The 25,395-nt window shown below is 51.0% G+C and overlaps 1 long non-coding RNA gene across 1 annotated transcript; it reads right to left on the reverse strand.

Annotated features, from left to right (window-relative positions):
• Positions 1-1,676: 1,676 nt before the first annotated feature.
• LOC144163146 (uncharacterized) lies at positions 1,677-4,111 on the reverse strand. The gene is made up of 3 exons (XR_013320840.1): positions 4,056-4,111; positions 3,862-3,972; positions 1,677-3,702 (listed from the first exon to the last, which is right to left on the reverse strand). It is a non-coding gene; the product is annotated as an uncharacterized LOC144163146 (long non-coding RNA).
• Between the last annotated feature and the right edge of the window lie 21,284 nt (positions 4,112-25,395).

The raw sequence follows: 25,395 nt of genomic DNA on the forward strand, positions 1-25,395 counted from the left end.
AATTTCCCAGGCGTTTCTCTATCAAGCTCGGCTTTCACGACGATACCGACGGTGCTGAGCGGTTGTCTATCTCACGTAAACACAGGCGTGCACGCCCAGATATAAAATACTGACGCGACTCTAAACTGGGATTGGCGTACGTCAGTTTGGAATAATTGCAATCGGCGTGGTAAGGCGACTTCGTGGACCACAAAATTCTCCACCGAACTTAGTAGGGTCAGGGCAAATTAAACAGCTTTGTCAACGTATTATGTTGAACCAAAATGTGCAGCGGGTAAAAACTGGGCCCGCGATGGCTGTATAAACTTAACCGCATCGCTGCCAGGGCATACGGCGTGTGGTGTGCATGTGTAAATGCTTCTTTGAAAACACATAAAAGATACCAGCATCGGTAGCCTCAATTATTTCTAATAAATTTGGAACTTGGGCTAACTGGTTCTTTCGCACATTTTGACAAAAAAGACTGCCCGTAGACAAGGGCGAATAAATGAAAATACAAGAGCTCATGTTTCGGTTTCCTTTCTTTGTCCTTATCTATGCACGGTTTTTTTTTGTGAAAAATTTGCGGAAGCCTCAATTATTTCGTCCGGGGACCTTGTGACCCCCAGACTTTTGATATTGTGAGATTTTACTGATCAGGGAGCTCAATCGAACAACATAAGTGTAACACTGACTGCGGCATCAGCGAAAGAATGCAACTGGTGCCCGTGTTCTGTACGATTTGAATAATCCAATTTGGTTTTAATTTGAAGCCTTGCATTGATGTGTCTATTATTTCCCACAGTGGCGTATCCAGAAATTATTTTCGGGGGTTGCTGTACGCCACAGGTAAAAAAATAAAAAGAAATAGATCCTGCGGCGAAATAATTTTCGTTTTTCTGCTTTAGTAATGTCTGTGTTATTTGTTTCGTCGACGTAATATCTGCACAAAAATACGGATACGTATAAGAACCATACTTCTGAACAAACCAACATTCTTGTTATCCTTGTTTTTACATTTTAATATAACGATTCGCTGCGCTGCGAGGCATTGCTCTGTCTAGGCCCCTGATTACCCATGTTTACATTCAGCATAAGGATAAAAAAAATATTTTTGTTCCACGAAATCCAAAATAACACACATTTTTAACTACAAGTCGCCTTTCTTGCTGGAGAAAACACAATGCATTACAAGTGCCGTTCTCAGAGATTTGCCATCGAAAAGCACATGGGCCGCGATATCCGCGCACTGCGTCGCCTTGCTGTGCCGCATGAGTTCCACAACGCTCACTGCGGCTGGTGCCGCAGTGATCGGTGACGAACACAGCGTGGAAGCTGAATCGTAATGTCTACTCCTCACTCTGACAGCAGAAAACACCGAAACGCAGCGTTAATGACACGGAAAGTCAAGGACGCCTCGAAACCACCGCAGCTGCGCCCGCTACTCCGCAAGCGATAGCCGGCCCCTCTCGCAGCGCCCCCGCGCCGCTGCGGTCTGCGCATGTACTAAGGGCGAACACGACCTGGCCGCGTTCTCCGCCGCGGCGGCCGGCGAGTGTCAACACCTAAATATTCTTACACCGTGCTTCTGGGTCATTCGGTTGCGCAAATAAGTTTTTACTCGGCGCAGAGCACTAAAAGAGCGCTCCCCAGAAGCGACCGATGCAGGTATGGACAGCAAAAGCTGCACATACCGCACGACCTGGTCCATTAGCTCGCGAATGTTTTCCGGTTTGCTTTGCAGCATCTTCAAAATGCCCAGGGATGTGGTGGAATCGGCATCGTGTAGAAGAGTTGGTAGAAGCAGAAACTGCGCCGAGAGTCTGCACAGGTCAAAATCTACTGCATGCACTCCCAAAGACGCCTTTAGCCCATCAGCTGTGAACTGAGTTCCCCTTGCAGCGCTGGCTAAAATGCCTTCCAGTTTTACGAGCTGTAACATGCCCGGCTGCTCAAAACGCCGTTGCGTTTCATTCATAATCCGATCGGCAGCAGCGAAATACTCCTTGCGCAGTGCTGCTTTAACGTCGAGTGTAACTGGCTGAACAGGCCTGTCAGTCGCCTCGTACCGCCTAGGCGGTTTTGCCGGCCTGGACACTCGAGGCTCTTTCAGGCATAGGCGTGCTGCAGTTGTGCTCGTGTGCTGCCACAGCTCCTCAAACGCGGCATCAGAGCGCAGCCGAGAGATCGCCTCGCGGAGAGCCTCTGCAGCCTCTTTTGCACCCGCCGCTCGACATGTTGAGCTCTGGAAAGCCCTTGCCAATTCTTCACAAGGGCCGAAAAAAGCTATGGAAATGTTGATCCCTAACAACGTTTCAAATTTCTGCAAAAGGGTGTAGTAACCCCTGAAAATGGCCTTGCTGCCATCTGTCACTGAACCTGGTGTCTCCAAAAGCTCCTTGAGCGTCTCCTGTACCCTAGCGTAGTTGTCAAGAAACCTTTGCATGGACTTAACTCTAACGGTCCATCGCGTAGGGCAAAGCGGCAGTAAATTGTTTGGCCTGGAACCGTTCTCCAAATCTACTTCGCCCCCTGTAGAAACTACTATGTTGGCGTAAGCACTTTTGCGCTTTTTGGAGTCGAGGATTACGTTGGAAATATCTTTAACAGTGCTAAGAGCGTCTCCAATTATGTCGCAGCTCCTGCTAGCCTCCTGCAGTACAAGATCTAAACAGTGATTACTGCAGTGGACATACAAAGAACGCGGTTCGCAATCGCTAATTCTTTTTTGTACACCCGAAAAACGACCGGACATATTTGCCGCCCCATCAAAGCAGTGGCCACGGACGCAGTGAAAGTCTAGGCCCAGGCGCAAAAGCATGTCCTTGATGGCAGAGTATAGAGTTTCAGCTCTGCTGTCGGGCGCGTTGTACATGCCAATATACTCTTCCCGAAGCTCAAGGGTCTTGCTCTGCACCCACCGCACGCAAAAGGTGAACTGCTCGTCACCATTCACATCCGTTGTTCCATCAGCGATGATACCGTAGAACGGGCTGGATTTCACGTCCTCCACAATCTCTCGCTGTACGGTATGCGCCATAATTTCTATAAGCTCATTCTGCACGTCCCCGCTCACCCATTTGTCCCTCTTAGCCATCCACGTCTTAAGGACCGGGACATCCTCTGATCTCTCATGAAGCAAATCGAGAAAATTTCCATCCAGTTTACCTTGTCCTCTAAGAGCTTGCCCTGTGCGGCAGAGATAGCGCACAGAGCTAACTATGACGCGAAGTACTGCCCTGGCATCCTCCTGATGTTTGTTGCATTGCTGCGAAAGGAGACTCAAAACAGGAATGCCTCTCTGGTATGACAAGTTTAGGCTCACGGAGTCAACGTGAAATTGGCTCTTTTCGTGCGATTTGAACCTTTCGATAGCCTTTTTCCAGTTGTTAAAACCAGTCTTAACAAAAGCTCGCTCCACATTTCTAGTGTTGTCCCCTTTTTTCTTGAAATGTCGACGGCACTCTTGACAAAAGACTAAGTCGCTCTTGCTTTGGTAGGACAGCCAAGAAAATCGCTCAAACCAGCCACGTTGACATGATCTACCTCCTTGGTTTTTTGGGAACCTGTAGTTTTTTGCCGGAAGTGACGGATGGTCGTTCAGCGCTGACTCGTCCTCGCTTGAACTCTCTCTCGAATTCTTGAAGGCGAGCGATTGCAGATTGCTCATTTCGTCCGAGCTGGTTGCTTCTTCCGTCCGGCTAGCAGGCCGCGATGTTTGGGCTTGTACAAATGAAATAAAAGGCATTCATTGCTTCTTCTGTTCCTATTCGGTTTTTAAATCAAGTTTACACTATTTTCCCTAGCCTATGTCTAACAAAAAAGTATTATTGGCATAACCGATAGACATGACCTTAATTTGGATATACTGAAACTACTTACCCGCTGAGCAATCAGTCGACAGTGGTGACAGGTCCGGAGGACGGGCGCTGTCGTCAGGTAATGGTTGTGCAACAACGGCGTTCGTGTTGTCGGTACGGGATGGACCAATTTCTGCAAAATTCGCACCGTCCTTAACTGTCTCAAAATGCCACTTTTAAAATGCAAAAATGTATCAATGAAATATCAATTATTACCATCATGGCCTGTGCCTTGCTCTGCGCGATGACACTGTAGGCCGGGTCTTTCAGAAAAAATATCTGGTAGCGACAGAGAAAAGCGTAGAAGCAAAGAGAATTGTTGAACGGAGGCATTCACACAAACAGAACTCGTGATTATATACAAAAATCTGTGCATTATTATACCTTGACAATCTCTGCTTCCAAGGCATGCACGCTTTGGAGCTGGTAGAAAGAAACCACTGATCTTTCTTTGGGAGCCGGGAATTGCGTGAGGGCTGGGATCAAATAAAAGAGCCGTTAGTTGACGCTGCCCACACCTAACACACGTCGGCATGATCAATGCCCCAGTTCGTTTGGTTTTGTTGCACTAACAGTGCAACATGGATCGAGCTGAACAAAACTCAGCGTTGATAGACCTCTGTCCTGTTTCTTTTTCTGTTTTGAACAGTTTGTGACCAGTACGAAAGAAAATATAGAGGCCAAATATTTTATTGTATAGAAAAGCGGTGATCCGTAATCCGAGGGCTATATCAATTTGAATAATGGGAACTTAAATTGCATTTGTATTAGGAAATGTCGAGCAGCATGTGGCTGTTATAATATGAGAGCTAGGAAGTATTTTTAATTCGGTAATTCGGGTTCGGGATATTTTATGGCCTATTTAAAAAAATCTGAAAGACAGCCCAAAGGCCCCGAGACCCCCCAAGTGGTGGCTGTCATAGACGTCGACATAGAAACGTTATTTAATGTTTGCAAATAGAAACATTCGTAGCTTGACATTGCTCCCCTCCCCCCGCCCGATTACGAGGTCAACAGCTACATAGTTGTAATACCACATGAGAAAACGTATTAAAAACATTAACATAAAAACACATATGTGAGAAAATCACGGGATGCTTCGGTGACAAACCAAACTGTTAAAGTTCTCCCACTCGGAGAAAAGAAAATGGCGTACAACAGTGAAATCATAAATAATTCAAGCAAAGCTATTCACATCAGAGAAAAACCAAAATTTGCATGCTACAAACACCTATCCAACACTTGCATGGGAGATGTACAACTCGCAAACAATGGAAACGGAAAAAAATAAGAAAGGTGGTAAAGTTAAAAACAAACGCTACATTAGCGACAATGGCGCTCAAACACTACGCTATACATACAAATCAAGCCCATCTTTGAATGTAAGTCGATTTCCACTGCTCATCCAAAGTTTCGGGACAATGTTTTGCATCAAGTGGTCGTCATAATTTGTTCTAGTGGGACGGAGAGTCTAATAATCAGGTCGTCTCGTGTTGTAGGAATGCTCTTTAACGGTTAGGTTGGACATAGTACAAATAGAAAACGTTTCCCTTATTCTTTCAGCAACCCACGCCTTCCATAAACGGTAATTATAGTAATTGTTCGTGTTGACTAAACCAAACTATTTGAACAAAGATCTAGTTGGGTTGTCTGCTGCAACGTTAGGTATAAATCGAACAGCTTTATTTTGCACCTAGATATTGTAGGAATATTTGTAACCGTTGTTGGGCCCCAAACAAGAAAACAACAGTTTAAGTACGACAGGAACAGCCAATAATAAATGAGTAGCTTTGTATTCGTCCGCAATAGGTCACTATTTTTGTAAAGCAATCTCGTTACTCTCGACGGTTTGTTGACAACTTGGTCAACGTGCAATTCCCAAAGCATGTGTTCCCAAACTACTCCTAAGATTTTTAAAGCTGGCTACAATCTCTACAGGACACGCATTTAAAACTAAATATTGGTTTTTATTGACATATTCACCTTTTGCACCAAAAATAACTGCCTTAGATTTTTCAGTGTTATTCTTGAACCCACTGCAACAAGCCCATACGGCTAATTTTTCAACGACCTCATTACCTCGTTGGAGTAATCTCTCGCTAGCCTCTTCTGCGATAAACAAACTCGTGTCGTCGGCGTAAATTACGAACTTCACTGACGGGTCTATCTGCACAATGTCATTAATATAAATATGAAATAAGAGCAGTCCTAGAATACTGCCCTGGGGAACACCAGAACATGTTTCCTGAATATCCGACTTGCAATTGTATTATTGTCACAAACTGGGAACGATGACTAAATTATAATGTAATAAGGCTGAAAGCCATACCTCGAATAGCATAGAATTCCAGTTCATGTGCAAGAAGATTACGATCAAGATTTACGATCAAAAGGAAACAGTCTCCTTTTTCTACATCAAGCGTAAATATCAAATCGTCAAAAGAAATAAAAACAAACATCAAGTAAAATTCATGACCTAGCTAAATAACGTTCGACTTTCTTACCGGGTACCAGCAATGCTCTTTAATGAGAACTTTATATCATAACTTCTTTTCGTTCTCCGTTCACGTCCATCAAAGTATTAGCGCGGATGCATCTTGCTTCTAAAAGCCTAGAGTATCTCACCGATCTTTATGTAGTAAACTCGGTCTAAAAGTACTGCCAAAGCCGTTACATGCTGATTGGAGGAAGTAGAACATAAGATCAGAACAGGCTGTCGCGTCTCAAGAATTAAGGGCAACATGTGGATAAATTCATAAGAACGTCCTTTCCAACGCCTAAATGGAAAATGACGACTATTTTGCTCACAAACTGCGCCAACGGGCCTAGTGAATTTGTAGCGTAGCGTGTATAAGTGACTGATTGTCTATGTCCAAAAAAGGAAGACTAAACAGGCCTACCGAACTGATAATAATTGTAAAGGACGGTACATACCGTAGCGAGCGCAGTCTGCCGGTCCGGTAGTAGGGCCGGTCGCCGTCGTGCCTCCTGTGCGAAGGACTAGTGCAGCTTCGCACAAGCTGAACTTGCTTATTTAAACACCTTGTGACCCGCCGCAGGGCCTTTTAATCTGCCCATCGTTTCGTGGTTTCCAACGTCAGAAAGTCTCCGCAAACAATGCTGTCCCATCGGAAAAGTGACAGGTCCCCTCTCTGCTGCACCACCCTCAAAAGAGGGACACGCCTTGGGCGCACTGCAAGACTGCATACCCACAACAATCTTACGCTCAATGCCCTTGCCGGTTAGAAAAAAACGCAGGAAATAGGAGAGGAAGGGGGGGACACACTGCAGCACCTTACAGGATGTTCAACGCCGCCGCGGCATCGTTCGCGCTATTTTCGCGCTATTCTTTAAAGCTAAAGGACCTGGCCCACGTGCGAGCCCTTCCGCCGCCACAAGACGCATGCAGCTGGATGCGTTGAGCTAAAGTGCCGCCATACGCGTTTTACATAGAAACACTCCGTTCCTCCCCATTTCAGAGAGCTAACACGCCGTGCACGAACGTGAGGACTGCACACCTATAATGTACACAGAACGCTCCTGCGGTTTCGACAAAGACGTGGAATAGAGGGGAGAAACGGGTGGCACAGAACAACTGTTGTTGGCGCTTCTGCACGGCGGCGCGGCATCGTTTGGCGGCTTATCTTGCCGCCAAACCACCACACATGCCGGTGGGTGCGTTAACCTAAGGTCTTCCACGTGGCTTTTACGATGACGCGCCGAATTCTCCGTACTTTCGAGAGCTATGGTCATCCATCGCAAGAATGGTCGTCTGTCTGCCGCCTCGGCTTCTGGTGCATGGTAACATTGTCCGCTCCGTCGCCCCTTCCGGTGCAACACAAATACGAAATCCTGCTCGCCGGTTTCTCTTCAGTTTCACCCATCAAAAGCTGGTGTACCTCGCTTGCCGCCGTCACTTACTGACAAGCATTACTGATAAGCCAGAAAAAGCTCGGCGTCGCCTTTCAGCCTCGGTAGCACTCCTCAAGGATCAATAGCAGTCGTTTCTAGTTTGTCTCCTCCACTCACTCTCAAGCCTTGCTTCCCCCGCCACGGCGTGACGAGTCAATCCCCTTTTCCGACCAGACTGACTTGGAGCTGCGCGCCCCTCTGCCGCTTTCTCGCGCGGGGAGAATGACCCCACCAGGCAATTATCGTCTCTTTGCTGCCGCCTCCTGTGTCTGCGCTACCGTAACCTCGCCACTGGCAGTTAAAGTAAGACACCATTAGCTATTGTATTTCATGCGTTTCCCGCAACACGCCGATGGGGAACGGTGAGTGCTTCTTCGTGGAAAAATACAGAGAAAGAGCCCGGATGGATTTAAATACCCGATTAAAACAGAAAAGCCGCCAGAAGAAGGGGTCAGTTCGCGACCCAAAGGTTCAAACGGCTCGTCTCGTCTCTCTGCTGCCGCCGCCTGTGTCTGCGCTACCGCAGCCTCGCCACTGGCAGGTAAAGTAAGACACAATTAGCCATTGTACTTCATTCCCTCGACACGCCGTTGGGGAACGGGAGGGCGCTTGTTCGTGGAAAAATACGGAGAAAGAGCGTGGATGGATTTGAATACCGGATTAAAACAGAAAAGCCGCCAGAAGAAGGGGTCAGTTCGCATAGTTATAACCCGACCCGCAGGTTCAATGCACTCGTCTCTTTGCTGCCGCCGCCTCCCTACAAGCAGGTAATGTAAAGCACCATTAGCAGTGGCGCAGCGCACCTACGGGGGGGGGGGGGGGGGGTTCTTATCCACAAGAAGGGAGATCAGCCTCCTCTCGGTGGTGTGTTGGTTGTTTACCAAGGTAATAGTTAACCGCATAAGCGACAGCCTAGATTTCCAACAACCGAGGGAACAAGCCGGCTTTAGAAAAGGACGACAGATCACATCCATGTCATCAATGAAGCAATTGAAAAATCAGCGGAGTATAATAAACCCCTTCACATGGCATTCATAGACTATGAAAAAGCGTTCGATTCGCTAGACACCGCAGCAGTGCTGGAAGCATTAAAAGACCGGGGAATCGAGGAGACTTACATAAGACTCCTAGACGACATATATAAGGGGTGTACGGGCAGGAAAATCCTCCACACGAAAAGCGAAAAGTTTACGATCAGAAAGGGAGCACCAAAATTGTTCACAGCATGTCTGGAAAATATATTTAGGAAGCTTAACTGGGAAGAGGTGGGATTACGGGCAAACGGAGAATTCTTGAGCCATTTGAGGTTTGCGGACGACATAGTCTTGTTCAGTGAGACTGCAGAACACCTGTAAAAAATGCTTCAAGACCTAGTCAGAAAGCTGGGCCATCGGATTAAAGATAAACATGAATACGTCTAAAGTAATGCTAAATAAACATGCTGGAAGCACTCTCTTCCGCCTAGGTACCGAAATACTAGAAGAAGTAGAAGATTATATCCATCTTGGACAGGTTGTCAGTGCTGACCCTAACCACGAGAAAGAAATCTGGCCCAGATAGGAATGGGACGGGGTGCATTCGGCAAGCACCCCCAAATATTCAAAATTAAGCTACCTCTATCACTAAAAAGAATAGTATACAACCAATGCGTACTACCGGTGTTGACATATGGGGCGGAAACTTGGCGCCTTACTAAACAATTGGAAAGAAACCTTAGGTCGGCTCAACGAGCCATGGAACGAATAATGATAGGAGTAACACTTAGGGACAGGAAACGAAGCCTCCTGGATCAGGGAACACGCTCGAGTAGAAGATATCATAATTCAAAATAAGAAGAAATGGACTTGGGCAGGCCATGTAATGAGACGAAATGACAACCGGTGGACCACCAGGGTAACTGAGTGGCTACCGAGAGACGGGACCAGAAGGAGGGGAAGGCCGGTAACTCGATGGAGGGACGAAATACGAAAGTTCGGAAGCAAAGAATGGACTCGAACAGCGCAGGACAGGAGCGGATGGAAGTCAATGGGAGAAGCCTTCGTCCTGCAGTGGACTTAAATAGGCCGATGATGATGATGATGATGTTGTTGGTAGTGGTGGTGGTGGCAATTATTCCACGTCGCGATGCTGAGTCAGTACAATACCTATTGTAACCCCGCACAAGAAACGTCTGAGACTGCAGGCCTAGGGAGACGAGAAAACAGCTCCCGCTTTTTTTTACCTCAGCGCAAGTTGCAGCCACGCAGACCAGTGTCAGCGTGTCGGTTCGGTAATCCGTGGCTGCAGCTGTCACGTTTTGCGAGTATTATCAACGCAAAATTGGCTACTCTCACGTCAGTGATGGAGCCAAATTTATAGAAACTTGGAGACCGTAAGTTGCGCAAAAAAATGTCAATGAGGCAGGAAGTAGGGGGGGCCGAGCCCTGACATAAAAATGCTTGGGGGGGCTCTGGCCCCCCTTGCCCCCCCGGTTCCGGCGTCCCTGCTTGGAGCGCAACGCTGGCGAACAATCTTGTACGGCGCCTTCGGCGACGGCGCTCGCCTCCATCTCCACCGGCAGCCAGCCGGAGCCACTAAATGCTACCGCGGGCCTGAGAGTGGTGCTTTTTCCATAATGCATTGCGCGGGAGGAGCCCGAGGAGAGGAGAATGCGGCGTCAGAGGAGGTTGTCTTGCCAAAGCTGTGCCGCCTGACGTCATGCTCCCTCCTAACATTTTCTTCCTCCATGGAAGGGACGGACACCATCACAAGGGAGAAACGGCAAGGTGGCCAGCGCCCTTCGAGACCCTTCCGCTACCGTCGGAGGAGAAAAAATTCCCGTCGGAGCAAGTGAGGAAGTGATAGGCGGCGCTGTGAGCGCTAAGAGCTGCCCACGCGAGGACGCGAGCGCAGCGCAGCCTCCTGCCCTGGCGGCCAGCGGCGGCAGCCGCAACCACACCGCACAGGACGGCTGGCAGGAGGTCGTGTCGCTTTCTAAACGTAAGAGAGCGGCACGTAGGCTTCGCAACGAGGGGAAAAAGCTTCCCCCACGCCCCACAACCCTCGGGACAGTCCTTTTTCGCCCGAAGGATCCGAGGGCAACGTTCGCGAAGCTGGCGCGCGACGCAATCGCTGGGCAGCTCACGGCGCGGCCTGGCGTGGTGGACGTGCGTGTGAACGCGCAGCGTAACGTCGTGGCGGCGGACGCGGGTTCCGAGGAGGCCATGGAGGTGCTACTGGCCATCACCACCATCTGTGGCATCGACGTGAGCCCGCGAGAGCCGTCGTCGAGCAGCACGGGTGTCATCGTGGTCGACGACATAGCGATCACGGCCGAGGGAGTCGCCTCCAGCCTCGAAACGCCCGTGCCGGTGCAGTCAGCTGTTCGCAGGGGGACTGCAATATACCTGCGCTTTTCGGCGTCGATCCCCCCTGCGGAGGTAGCGCTGCACAAGCTCCGACGGCCGGTGAGAGTGTGCCGACCGCGACCACTGCAGTGCGGCAGGTGTGGCAGGCTGGACCACGCCACAGCGAGCTGCAACCGCGAGAGGAGGTGCTGGCGATGCGGGGGTTCCCACCTGAAGGCAGCGTGCAAGGCCGCGAAGCCTTATTGCACCAACTGCGGGGGGCCCCCACGTCGTGCTCGACCACTCCTGCCCGCGCTGGCAGGAGGAGCGTCGTGTGTGTGCGGAACTGGTACGAGCCCCGGCGCCTGCCTCTCGCATGGGCGTCCGTGCAGCCCTGCGAGCGGCCACGCAGCCCCAGCCGCCCCCTGTCGCACCCGTTACGATGCGCCAGCAGCCAGGCAGCAGCAGTGTTGCATCCGGGACGGAGCGGCAGCAGCACACAGCCCAGCGACAGCCCAGCAGCCAGGCGGCCCCTGTGCGGTCGAAGCGAGGACGGAAGAGCTTGTGCAAGCAGCCGGCCTCACAAGAACGGCCACACCCCGAGCCCCGCCATGGCTAGGAGCCGCCGCACACAGCCCCTGGTGCCTACAGTGCTGCAGTGGAACGTCAACTCGCTGCGACCGCGTCGTGCGGAGCTGAGTACGTTTCTGCTGCAGCACGAGCCCCATGTCGTGGCTCTACAGGAGAGCTATGTGCGAGTGGGAAGGGACGGCTCGGGGGGGACTCGCCTGCCGGGCTACACCGGCTATCACAGCCCTACGGCGTGTGACAGTGCCCAGTGCTCGGAGGTGGTGTGTGGCGACCCGTCCCACCCCCCAGGAACCTCGCGTGCCTCACTGTTTGTGAGGAACGATGTGCAGCACGCAGAGCTGGATACCAGTGCGGTGACGACAGTGGTGCAAGAGTGCGCGGCAGTGACGTTGCGTCTCAGTGCGGGTGGTGCAGACTTTACAGTGTGCAGTGTGTACGTGCGCCCTGGACGGCCTTGGGACGCGTGCCTCCTGGATCGGCTAGTGTCCCTGTGTGCAGTCCGCCATCTCCTCTGTGGTGACTTCAACGCACACCACACTGCCTTGGGAGATGGCCGGATAGACGCTCGCGGAGAGCATCTGTGGGACGCCATGCTGCGCCTCAACCTGTCCCTGCTGAACACTGGTGAGAGCACCTTCCGGCGGGGCAATTGCGCAGCCACCGCCATTGATCTCACCCTAGTGTCAGCCGGGGTTGAGGCCACCTGGAGGAGGGAGCCCAGCACGTGGGGATCCGACCATTACCCGCTGCACATCGCACCACCCGACAGGACAGCCAAGCGAGCCGCACTGCACCTAGAGATGCAAGTTTTCATGAAAATTTGAGGTGCTTGAAAAAAAAACAGGTTTTTTCTAGTTTTTTTTCAGAAAATTACGAAAACTTGGAAAAAAAGACTTGTGCGCACACTGTTTTAAAAACCCGACACATTTATTTAGTAGCACTTTCCAGAATATAATTGTTTCATTACTGCACACAAAAATTCCAGCAGAGCTTTCAGTTTCAAAATCAATGGAGTCATTTCACGTCAATTCTTAAAGTTCCGATCAAAAAGTGCGAACAGTCGTCAATCCGTGTCTGATTCGATTCCGCTTGCCACGTCGATTCTTTGCTGTGAAGCCGACGAAGCCTTCCGGACATTCAGGTTCGAGTGCACGTACACGAGCTTCTGCACGCGATCGCCTGAAAGCCGGTTGCGTAGCTTGGTGTGCACGTTTCCGAATTCCGACCAGTTCCTTTCGCGACCGCTCAAAATGTAACGGCTAGGAGGATTGTATGAAGGCCGAAGCATCTTTAAAGCGGCAAGCCAGTGCTCGTTTTCCGCTAAAGAGAATGGTGTGTTCGTCGCATACACAGCCCTAGCCAAAGCTTCGTCAATTTTTTGTTGCATTTCAGGTGTAATTATGTCAACAAAAGACGAGAGACTTGCTGATTTTACAACTGAGACACTTGCTGCTGAGATACCGGTGCTTTGGTACTCACTTGACGAGGCCGCCGATGAGATCCTTGGTTGCTTGTTTTCGGATGGAAAGCCGTACCGCTCCTTAACCTCTTGTGTGCACTTTTTGCAGGACCACAGATGTTTCGTAAGGCGGGTAGCGTTGAGGAAACCATGGGATGCATCGCAGTACCAGGGGGATGCAACTCCGCCGTTTTTCTGTCCCGTGACTGCAGCGATCCTAACGTTTGGGGGCTGTACTACATACGAGCATAAATGAACGTTGTTGTTGCACTTTATATTTATTACCAGGTTACTTATTAATTATGGAGTTTTTAATATGCAAGTCAACTTAAAAGTTGCAGTTAGAGATTGCGAAAATACGAGCGCCACCAGGAGTGGAAAACGGGAACCGCGCCTTTCTACTTCGCACCGCTGAAAAGGGGCGTTTCTTGTCGCGCCCACAGGTATGCTACGGTCCACGGTGTTCCGAGGGCCGTTTTTTTCACCGTAAAAGTTCGTTTCATCGGAACAGACGCATGAATGGATTCGCGCCGTCATCACAGATCGTGCTGTACTGAGTGGTGTCGAAATTCTTCACGCCAGGCCGCATAAAATTCTTTTGGATCCCGGCGGACGAAAGGTACGATCTGCATGCTGCTCGTTTTGCTTTTCTACGCTTGCACGAGATAGCAGGATGCGGTTGCAGCAGTAGCTTTATAATTTAAGTGAGCATAAATGTGCACTATTTATTTATTACATTCTGATTATCTTCTTTGACTTTTGAATTACGCATGAAATGCGCGGCAGAGCATTTGGTAATTTTATCCAATGTCTACATTAGCCACACACGTTTGTTTATTCGTGCGTTATTGATTTAATGCGTTTCGATTGTGTGTTTTGGATTTTAGCGCAAGTGAATGCACGGTATGCAGCAAAATGTATATGAGGCAACATATACAAAAACTAATGGAACAGTGTGAGCCTATCTGCACTTTTTTGTTAGCTTTTCATTGCCTGCGTTTAGTTTGTTTTTGTAGCATGCGTTGCTGCTGTTATTATAATAATATTATTATTGTGATTATTATTATTATTATCAGTATTATTGTTATCGGTGTTATTATCAGCCTATTTATGTCTATAGCTGGAGGAAGGCATCTCCCATACACTTATGACTCAAAGGGTGGGTCTGCAGGTTCATATCGTGTTGTTAGCACTATGTTTAATTAATTGCGATTCAATTGGGTGTTCTGCATTTTCTCTTCACGTGAATCAACGAAACATATCAGAATAAAGTTGTTAGAATAAATACACAAAGTAAGCAACTACTGCATATGTTTATAATACAATCATAACCATGATTCCGCCACTTATAATTTATAATTTACGCTACAGTTCCGTTCTTCGAGTTTCAGCTTTAAGTACAAGAACGATATATTCATAAAAACGAAGTTACAGCTATAAGCCGACAAACAATTAGACAATGCAGGCTTAACCTTACCTTATTAGAGGTTTTTAAATAAGGTTTTTATAACCGGTTTACTGCAGGGCCCGAGAAATAGCTCAGGAATACATAGTGCGCGAAAGTATATATGCATGAATAATTGCTTAGCGATTCTGGTGTGGGATGGCTGCTTTTGTCTGCAGAAATGTATTTTGGATTAGGAGGAAAGGTGGGTCGTTTCCACCGAGCATTATGATCGCACAAACAGAAAAACATATCCGCGTCTCTTAATAATAAAGGATGATTGTAATTTAAAATTTGCCTTTACGAATGGTGTTGTCACAAGTCGTCTTCGTAGCCAAAATCAATTTAAGAAAGAAAGATTCCTAATACATCAGATAACATTTATTTCGAATACAGATGCCAGTTTTCGCTCAAAAGTATGTGCGCCCGAAAGCCGCATCAAAGCTAGTATTCATTGTAACCCAAATATACAAACGTGCTTGTTGATGTTCCAGATCTCGCGTTTGGCTCCAGTGTGCGAGAATGCAGGACCTGGCTCATTTACCACCCCGACAGATCCACAGCAGCTACCGACTGTGTCCTGCCCATCTCACCAGCAGAGGCTACGCGGACCTTGCACAGACAAGGCACTGGACACATATGCACTGGCTGGATACCTAGTTATTAGAATGCAGCCATGTGCCATGCACTTTTGTTTGCGACTAAAAGTGGAAAATATCCGCGTTGGGTTTTTACTGTATGGATGGTACATTTAGGCAATAAAATTAAAATAACTGTACTCTTTATTCTTGTCTAGATTGTGTGTGCTAATAAACCAAAACAACGTCGTACTGATAATAAGTGGTGCAAAAAGAAGTGGGAGCGCAAAACTTCATCAATCAGAAAAAACAATTGCCCTTTTGGTAATGTGGCGGGTTGCGCAACAGGAACAAGGTCGTGCGCTGGCCATCTGAATACATTCCACTCGCTCAACGTACCTTGCATGTGCGTCCCAATTGAATTATCGCTAAATCCCACCCCCCCCCCCTGGGCTTTTCAGTCCTCATTAAGATGGCGTCTCCCAGTGCATGTCTGAAACGCGCCGCCATCTTTTTAGTACCGCCCCCAAACACCAGGGGTTTGTCCGGCGCTGCGAGCGAATTTCGTATCCCATGCAAGGTATAGGAAGTTTCACTCCCCTGGCAGTACTTGCAGAAGGCTTGCTGCTTCTTCCCCGAGGTAGGCGAGTCGCACACGTTAAAATGTTTCCAAACGTGCGACCGCGGACGTACCATAGCGGAAACTGGGTTATATTTTCTACGCTGAAGTACTCATGAATAGCTTGTTGGATTGACTGAAATAATGGCAGGGTAATTGAAAAAAGGTGCTCAAACGCCCATCCGTTCACTTCACTAGCGCAGCACTACTGTGCTGGAGTGAATTTGGCGCAGGCGCGATATTGGGCGTTGCCTCCGCGCTAAGCACGCGCGCGCGCTATCTGGTACGGCTGCCGTTGTATCGGCGCTAGCCGCTGACGCCGTGGTGCCCTGGAAGAGACTACGCAACTGAAGCCGCAGTGGTGTAATGTTCGGTTGTTCGGAAACAGCACGGCTTGCACCCCCGTTTCCTGGCGATCACTCACGCGAAATAAATGGAGCGGTAAGAAAGAAGCACAAAAATAGTACAATTACTAAAAGTTAAACAAGAAACTTTCAAGCACGTCAAAAGGAGCTGCATAACAACACAATTCCGCGGAGGACGGGGGGGTACTGTATTTTTTTCAATTTTACCTTAGTTGAAAAAAAACAATAAAAAACATGTTTTTCTCCTAATGCTTTTTTGTTTTTTTCAACTGCTCACATCTCTAACTGCACCACGTCACCCACTGGGACCTGCTCCGGCGCCGCCTTGCCGAGCAGGACCTGGGGGAAGGAGCCGAGCTGTTCCGGGGCCTGGTTTGCTGCGCCAGACAAGCCACGCAGAGCTGCACAGTAGCCGAGGGGGCCACCACGCCGGACCTGAAGCTGCTGCAGCTGCGGGCGGTGCGCAACCGTGCGGAGAGGAAGGCCCAACGCTCGGGGGAGCGGGCGGACTGGACAGCATACCGGCGAGTGGATGCGGCTTGCCGCCGTCACGCCAACCGCCTGAGCCGGCAGCGCTGGGCCGAGCTATGCGTCAGCTCGGAGGCCGACCCACGCTGCCGCCGCCTCTGGGGCATCTTCAACGCCGTCCTGAAGCCCCAGAGAAACCGCAACCCCCTGGCTGCCATGGCCATCCGCAAGCAGGCCAGCTTTGCGGAGTTGGCCAACCTCTTCGCTGCACACTTCCTGCCGCCACACCAGGCGGAACCAGGGCCCGCTGCTGCTGTTGCTGAGACGGAGGAGGTACTTCACCCCCTCAACAACGCCCCTATCACGGAGACTGAGCTCCGCAGTGCCCTCCGCAGCTGCAAGCGTAAGTCGGCGCCAGGGGCGGACGGCCTCACCTACCAGATGATGCGCAATCTGGATGAGGTGGGGTTCGGCCGGCTCCTGGCCGCCTACAACGTCATTTGGGACGCGGGCCGGCTGCCACCAGAGTGGCTGCTAGCCATCTTGCGGCCCATCCTAAAGCCAGGCAAGGGCCTTGTGGCAGTCACGGCGTACCGGCCTGTGGCCCTCACATCCTGTGGCTGCAAGCTGCTCGAACGGGTGGCACTGCGGAGGATGGAGGCTATCGCAGCGGAGGAAGAGGCCATCCCCGAGCAGCTAACGGGCTTCCGGAGGCACCGGGCAGCCACTGACTCCATGGCCGACGTCGTGGCGGCCCTTGAACACGCCATGGCCTCCAAGCAGGTGGCGGCCTTGGTGCTGCTGGACGTGAAGGGCGCCTTCGACAACCTGCAGCGTCGTGCCATCTCCCTGGCCATGGAGGAGGCTGGCATTGGGGGCAAGCTGCGGGGCTTTGTCGAGGCGTTCCTGACGGGCCGCACGGCGCAGGTGCAGGTGGGAGACGCCCTGTCGGCCCCCCAGCCGGTGGACGTGGGCACCCCACAGGGCTCCGTCATCAGCCCCTTCCTCTTCAACCTGGTGATGGCCGCCCTGCCAGGCTGCCTGCCCAGAGGAGGGGGCCACCGAGTGTACATTTCGGTGTACGCCGACGACATCGCCCTGTGGGTGCTGGGGCCCAAGGGTCAGGGCCGAGCCATTGTGCGGCAGCTGCAGGCGGCCATGGATGCAGTCCGGGCCAAGCTGGCGGGCGTCGGCCTACACCTGTTGGCGTCAAAGACAGACGCCATGCTGGTGCATCCAGACGCCGCCGCCCGTGCACGGACCCGGCGCCTGACCATCGATGGTGAGGAGCTCCAGTGGAAGACCAGGGTGCGGTACCTGGGACTCACCCTGGACCACCGGCTGAACTTCCGGCAGGCAGCCAAGGAGCTCCGAGCCAGGGCGCAGCTGGCCACCACGGCGGTGCACAAGATGTTGGCCCGGGACAGGGGTTGTTCACAGCGGACGGCTCTCCGGCTGTACAACGCCTCCGCTGTGGGTCTCCTCATGTATGCGCTGCCGCTGGTGAGCCTGCGGAAACCGACCTGGCAGCAGCTGGAAAGGGATCACCGCAAGGGGGTCCGCGCTTGCCTCGGCCTGCCCCAGAGCTCGTCGTGCGAGAAGACTCTGGCCGAGGCGGGGGCGTGGACCCTCCAGATGACGGCTGACCGGCGGGCGCTTGGCCAAATTGACCGGCTGCGGCGCGCCGAGGGGGGCGGCCCGCTGCTGCAGCGACTGAGGGGCCACCACCACTCGCGCATGGGGCGCATGCTCGCGCTCTACGAAGAGGTGGTGGCCCCCGTGGATGCGCAACCTGGTGGCCCGGCTCCTGCTCTGACAGCTGAAGTGAGGCTGGACATTCCAGGTCTGCGCAGCAAGCGGCGGACGCCCCCATGCGGACAACTGCAGCTGACACGGGGCGTCGTCTGGGGCGACCTCGAAAGCCACACCCTTGTCTACACGGACGGCTCGGTGCGGCAGCAGCAGGGGTCGGCCGCAGCGGCCGCCGTGCTTGGAGAGGCCACCCGGCAGGCGCGGCTGCCCTAGGCCTCATCTTCGGCCACAGCCGAGCTGGTGGGTGTCGGACTGGGCCTGGACCTGCTGCTGGGGGTGGAGCCCTTGCCCGAGCGCTGTGCCCTGCTGTGCGACTCCCGGGTGGCCCTGGCGCGTCTACGGGACGGCGACTCGCACTCCCTGTTGGTGCGGGGCATCCGGGAGAAAGCGGCGCAGCTGGCAGACCGGGGCACTCGGCTGTGCCTTCAGTGGGTCCTCGCCCACATCGGCCTGGACGGAAACGAGCGGGCAGACGAGCTGGCCGCCGGGGCTCACGCGCTGCCTCCCTCGGACATGTTGGCCCAGGCGGCAGCGGACGACGCCCGCCTGCTCATCCAGCGACACCTCCGCACCGGGCATCCAGACCCGCGGCTGCGTGTCGGAGGGGGTCTGCCGCCTGTGCGGGCATCACGCCTGCCTCGCCGACTGCGCTCGGCCGTCCTGCGCCTCCGCGTGGGGGCCGCGTGGACGTCAGAGCGGAAGCACCGACTGGGGCGGGTGGCCAGTCCCGCCTGCACTCACTGCCGAGCGCCCGTGCAGTCCCTGCCGCATGTACTGTACGAGTGCCCCAAGTTTGCGGCAGGGCGGGCGGAGCTTCTGGCCGTGCTCCGAGGGGTGCGGCCGCTCGAGGAACAGCTTTGGCCCCCAGGAAATGCCAGGGAGCGGGACAAAGTGCTCGAGGCCCTGGGAGCATACCTGGGGGCCTCGGGGCTCCACAATGCACTAAGCTACAACTCTACGTAACTGCCCGGGTCGCAGTGGAGTGTAGCTGTTAGGGTAGAATTCCTGTGTGTGTGTGTGTGTGTGTGTGTGTGTGTGTGTGTGTGTGTGTAAGTGTGCAGGTGTCCTACTCCTTCGTGTCCTGTATTTTGATATTTATTTATTTGTCTAGTGTTTCGTTTTTTTTCTTTCACCTAACGTTGTATATAGGTTATTCTTGCCCATGTTTTATATATTTATGTTAGCCCTCTACCCTATCCCCCTATTCCTATGTACTCTTTCCTCCCTATCCCACCTCCCTTACACCAGCAGGCGTTCCGGTGTCCGCCCCTAGGCGAGACAATTTACGCTTGTTGGTGGACCTTCCTTTCTTGTTTTTGTGCAATAAATACATACATACATACATACACGCTGTCTCAACTCTCGTAAATACACTCTTTCTTTCCTTTTCTTTTTCTCTCTATTTTTCGCTGTAACCTCACTGTATTCACCCCATTTGGAGTAGCAAGCCCTACCGTTAGTGGGGCTGACCTGTTCAGTTTTCATTAAAGGTGTTTTCTGTCTCTCTCTCAAGCATTTCCCCGTGGTCTGGCTGGCCGACCGAAAAGCTCGCATAAAATATTAAAAAAAAGCTCTTAGGGCCTTCATATTTTGGTATAAGACGGCATAAATTGCTCCTAAAAATGCCATCAATGCTTTTGTGTTTAGAGGCGAAGCTGTCTTTCAAGTATAATTTCAAGCTTTGTCTTTGCAAGCTGGCTTTCCCACATTTCCTGTTCTGCAGTGAAGCATGATCATCTACGGAGGGCCATCTACGGATGGTAAAATGACACGTCATCAACCCACTGCATAGGGAAACCAATAGCAATCTTCATCAGCAGCAGCACCAGCAGCATATGATTACAGAATACGGCTCTAACTGTAGTGTTATCAAAAATATCCCGAGACAAATTACATGACAATTATTCTCTAGAACGACTCGACATTTTATGAAACCGGACTTCTATTGTGTCACTACGGTCAGTTGAAAACCACACAAAAAAGAACGGATCTCGATAAGACAATACATGCATCGATCATGAGGAAGGAGAACAATAGTATACCTTTATCTCATAAACCAAGTATTTGTACACAACTAGATCTTTCGTGGATGCGTTTACCTGGTGTGCGAGAAATCGTTGCTTTCACGCTGTTATCAACTTTTTTTGGGAAGGGACGGTAGATCTTTTGTTTGCAAAAATAAACTGATTCGCACGCCGAATCACCATGGATTGATTGTAGGGTTTAACGCGCCGACGCAACGCCGGAGATGAGGCGCGCCGTAGTGGAGGGCTCCGGATTAATTTTCGCTGAAATCAGAATCACCATTCGGCAGCGTGCACGCCAACTGGCGGCTCATTTACGTAGCTGGCGCAGCATCCTTTTCGCTCATAAACGGCAGAAACTGCGCTGATTGTTAAAGATGGTAGTCCTTTGGCTAGTTAAATGAAGAAATTTTGGTCTGCATGTCTGTCTGTCTGTCTGTCCGTCGGTTTGTGACTCGATTCAGCCACCCGGCCAAGTGAAACTGAATCTGCGCAATAGTCTTATATATACCCACTGCCGAATCTAAACGTCCGGTGCCGATGTTCATACTTATCAACACTCTTCAGCAAGAACAAGACATTACGGAAATATATGGCAGCAAATCAATACTTGAGTGATGCTTGCAGTGTTCCTTTGTTATAAAATGAATGGATGCTTGCCTTTTGTTATAGCAAATGAAATACTACATCAACTGCAGAAAACTGTCGCCTGCTGTTACCTGCGCTCCTGGCGGCATTTAAGAAATGAAACTGTAACCGCAACAAGAAGTTCCACAAGGTACGATCCACGTTCCATTTGGAACGCACGTGGAGTATGCCAAACTGGTTCTATAAACGTTGTAGTACAGTACCTCAATTTACGCGCGCCTCCACCGTAGGGCAGCGTTGGCATTGAGGCACCCGACTTGGAGTGGTGTAACGCGGTAAATTCAAATTGACTTGTGCAAACTTCTACGTGTTATCTTGGGAGTAACGAGACGAGACAGGAACAGCATTAGAAATGAGCGGGAAACAGAAGGGAGGCATTTAATTGCCAGGGGCGCCAGTCGACTATCGTCTTTGGACAACGTTTGCAAGGAAAGCAGCAGATACGCGGCCATTTTTTACCTTCCACCTTGAAACAGTGGTGCATCCAAAATGGCGTGCCATGCTTGGAGGCTGCAGATATGGCGGGAAGACAGGGGGGTAGTGTCAAAGATCGGGCCGGAACGAGGTTGGAAGGCGCGCGCTGTAGGCTGAGCAGTGTTACCTTTAGAATTCGCTGGCCCTTCCTTATTAAAGCGAAGTTATAATTTCCTCATTGAGGCCGTTGTTCGTCAATACGCCCTGCAGGAAAGCCAACTTTTTCTGATGATAATGGTGAATGATAGTGGGTGAAGCGAAAGAAAAAAAAAACGTTTCCCGTGGCCACAATCGAAAGTGGGTTCCTCGCGTTATGAAGGGGGTGTCTATCCGATTGCTCCATTTCGTCTTGGCCGAAGCGAATGCCAAGCAGCCGGTACCGACTCGCGCCGTAAACACCGAATCCAAACGAACGTTAGGCCTACGGAGTGCACAACCGAGTGTTGGTGTGGGCATTCTAAAAAATGTGTGCGTACCTCGAGAATAGCACACTACCGAAGAGTGGGATTGACAGACCAAAGAATCCACCACGTGAAAGCTTTGCGTTCAACCATCGTCGTCGTTACAGGGAGGGGTGCATTATTTTTCTTTGAACCCGTCACTGACGTAAAAACCCTGCTGATGGAAGAAAAATAGCTCCAAGGGCTGAGGATGCGCCACCGTAAAGCGCGAGAGCTTCGACTGCCAATTAAACAGTCCTGCCGCAGCTTTTACGAGGAGTGTAACACTGCAAGCGGATCATAATTATTAAAGGAGTACTCACGCGAAAATTTTATAATACATTTTTATTGCTTTTATCGATGCTTAATGGTCTGGCGAACCCGACAAAGCACTTTAAACACTTCAGCGCCCTATAATTAATTACATTGATTGGCCTAAAATTATCCGTATCAATTTGCCGTGCTTTCATCTCGAAGGGCGCATCTGACAGAATCCCGGCATGACTTCACCGCTTTGTGAGGACGTCAAAACATTGCCGACGCCGGTGAGGGCGTTTTGTTCGACCGCGCCGCCGCCGGTACTGAATGGCTGAGCTGCCTGAAGGCGCTAGGCCTACCATTTGCTGCGGAAATTCTATGACCGCTTTCCATAAAAGTCGTGATGGCGACTTCTATTGCGATTCGGGGCTATATTATCGCTTCCTAAGGATTCCAGTCTGTGGAACTTAATTTTTGCCAACAGTGCCTTTCTGGAGAGCGGTTATGCCTGTGGCTCTGGCTACGTGCACACTTTTGTGAACGCCAGCGCCCAGTCGCCGCTCAAGAGGTCGCGCTTGTGGAGTGACGTCACGAGTTTTGACGAACGGTGTCCACGTCACTTCTTTTGGCTACACCAGGATGATGCCACGTTGATGTCTATTTGCTGAGTGCCGCTCTGCGTGCTGTTGAGATCCAATGAGATCCAATGAGATTTAATAAAGAATGTTCTTTGCGTCGCAGGCTGCTCATATTTCAGCCAAAGTATTCCGTGAGCAAACGAAGCGAACAGTGCGATAATATTAACGCCAAAATTTGGTGTCAGTACTACTTTTAGGCGGCAGAGCATGGTCTCTGAGTTCCAATATAGTCATAGAAGGCATACAGGTAATCAGCACAGGGTCACCGCACTCATCGCAACTCCGGCTAAAGCAGTGAAGTGTCGAAAATTCCTCAGCTGTCTCAGATACGGATCCAGAGTTACCATTCGAATAGCATCGGGCCAATAGAAGTACCGCCAGAAAGGACAGAAGGCTGGGAAGGGATACGCTGCGAACCCCTCCCCACCCATTGATCCGCTGGCTAGCCCGAAGCCCAGCAAACCGCAAGACGACCTATTAAGTGCGAATGCACTTCTTAAGCGACCCTGAAGCACGCGTCCACCGCCGTCGATAGAGAAGAAGAAGAAGTGAACCATAGCCCGGCCACGTTGCAAGGGCTCTCTTTTTCAATGTTCTTTCGCCCGTTAGACTGGCTTTTGGTCACCTCAAACGTGCCTCTACAGTGAGTGGACTTTCACCGCTCCTTACTGGCATTTCTTATCGCCCACTGCTTCGCAGTTACATTGGAATATCGTCATCAACAGCGACGTCCGGCCGTTAGGCCTAGTGAATGGGGCATGTCTTCCTCGACGCCACCGGGGCTGTTTCGGCCGCCGTTGCTGGCGTATCCATGCCCGCCGACCAACCTGAATGACCCCCCCACGCCTCCGCAATCGTCTTCACAATTGCAAGAGCCCCCACCTACCGCGCAGCCCCAGCACTCTCCAACGCCATCTGACCCGAGCCCTGCTAACCGTCCAACCACACCGCAAGACGTCGCGATGAATGAAACAGAAACTGTTCCTGCTGAGGACACCAATCCTGGTCATCAACTCGGCTGGAATCATCAAGACGCCTCCAACAACTTCATTCAGACTGGACATCAAGGCCCCGATCCTCGTTGCAAGTCGGTCACGTGGAAGAGATCCTCCACTGCACACCCTCCTGTCAACCAAACCGACCGGGTGAGTAGACCTCGCTATCTGCTCGTGCTAAGACCGCTATCCAAATTTAACATTAACAACATACCCAAACAAACTCTCGCCCACCTTATCGGTAACACCGCGCCCCAACCGTACCTTGCAGAACTAGCCTCTCATCGATACGATACTCTCGGAAACTGCCTGCACATCACCACGTACGACGAAACCCACAAGGACCGCCTCCCAACAGTAACTCACCTTCAGTTTCCTCAGTCTGGCACCACTTTCACCCTCCCAGTCGAAATAAAGCCTTCCCTCTACCGGCCCAACTCCTCTCGTGGGGTTATCGAAATCGAACCCAGTGACACCAATGATGAAATCAAGCATTGGCTACGATGTGAACAAGCCAAAATCCTCGACTGCCACCGCCTTGGCCGCACTAACAAAGCTGTCATTACATTCGATTCCCCCGTGCCACCCAAAGTGGTCAAATACTATATGGCCATCGTGAAAGTGTCCCCATACCAACCACGCAGAATGGTGTGCTTTAATTGTCATAACATTGGTCATATGTCAAAGTACTGCCCCTCCCAAACGGCGTGCCGCTTATGCGGAAAAAAGCACCCAGAGTCAGAGGACTGTGGCCCGACGATTTACTGCGTGGTCTGTGATGAGTTCGGTCACATTTCGCTGAACCCAACTTTCCCTGGACGCGTACCCCAAAACCACCCAGAGCTCCCCATCCAAAGATAAAGCTCAAGGAATTTCGTGGGTAGACCGTGTCAAGAACAGCAACAAAGAAATAGACTTTCCTTCACTTACAGCCCCTTTAAACGAAACAAGAAATGCAGCCAGGACAACCGACCAAAATCCACAACTCGCCGCCATCCTTGCTCAGTTAAATGCTCTTCGAACTGAAAATCAGCAACTTAAAGCTGAAATCGCTGAGCTCAAGCGAGCGCATGTCCCCAAGCGAAACCCCCCAAATAACCCTCCGTCAAAACAATCTGTGGCGCCGCTTACAGTTCGCGGCCGCAGCCCCAGCTCTAAGCGAACCCCTACCTCTCAGGCCAAAAATGATACCCAGATGACCCAGACGTTGCAAACAATTCGCACGGAGATCCACCAAGAACGGCTTGCACGGTTGGACGACGGCCGTCGCATGCAAGAATATTTTGAAGGTCAACTCAACCAAATCAGAGACCTTCTCCAGCAAGTCCTCAAATCAATGCACCCCCCGGAACCCATCCCCGAACCCCCAAGAAAAGGTAACCTCGATCCAAACCATGACTCCCACATCACTCACAGCCCTACAATGGAACTGCCCAACCTTCTCTTCAGCGAAAACAATTCTGACCAGTAAAGTAAAGCAACTCAGACCAGCTTTCCTCCTCCTT

The sequence above is a fragment of the Haemaphysalis longicornis genome, unplaced genomic scaffold (assembly GCF_048455015.1).
Source record: "Haemaphysalis longicornis isolate Haplotype H1 unplaced genomic scaffold, Haemaphysalis longicornis Haplotype H1 scaffold_12, whole genome shotgun sequence".
Lineage (NCBI taxonomy): Eukaryota > Metazoa > Arthropoda > Arachnida > Ixodida > Ixodidae > Haemaphysalis > Haemaphysalis longicornis.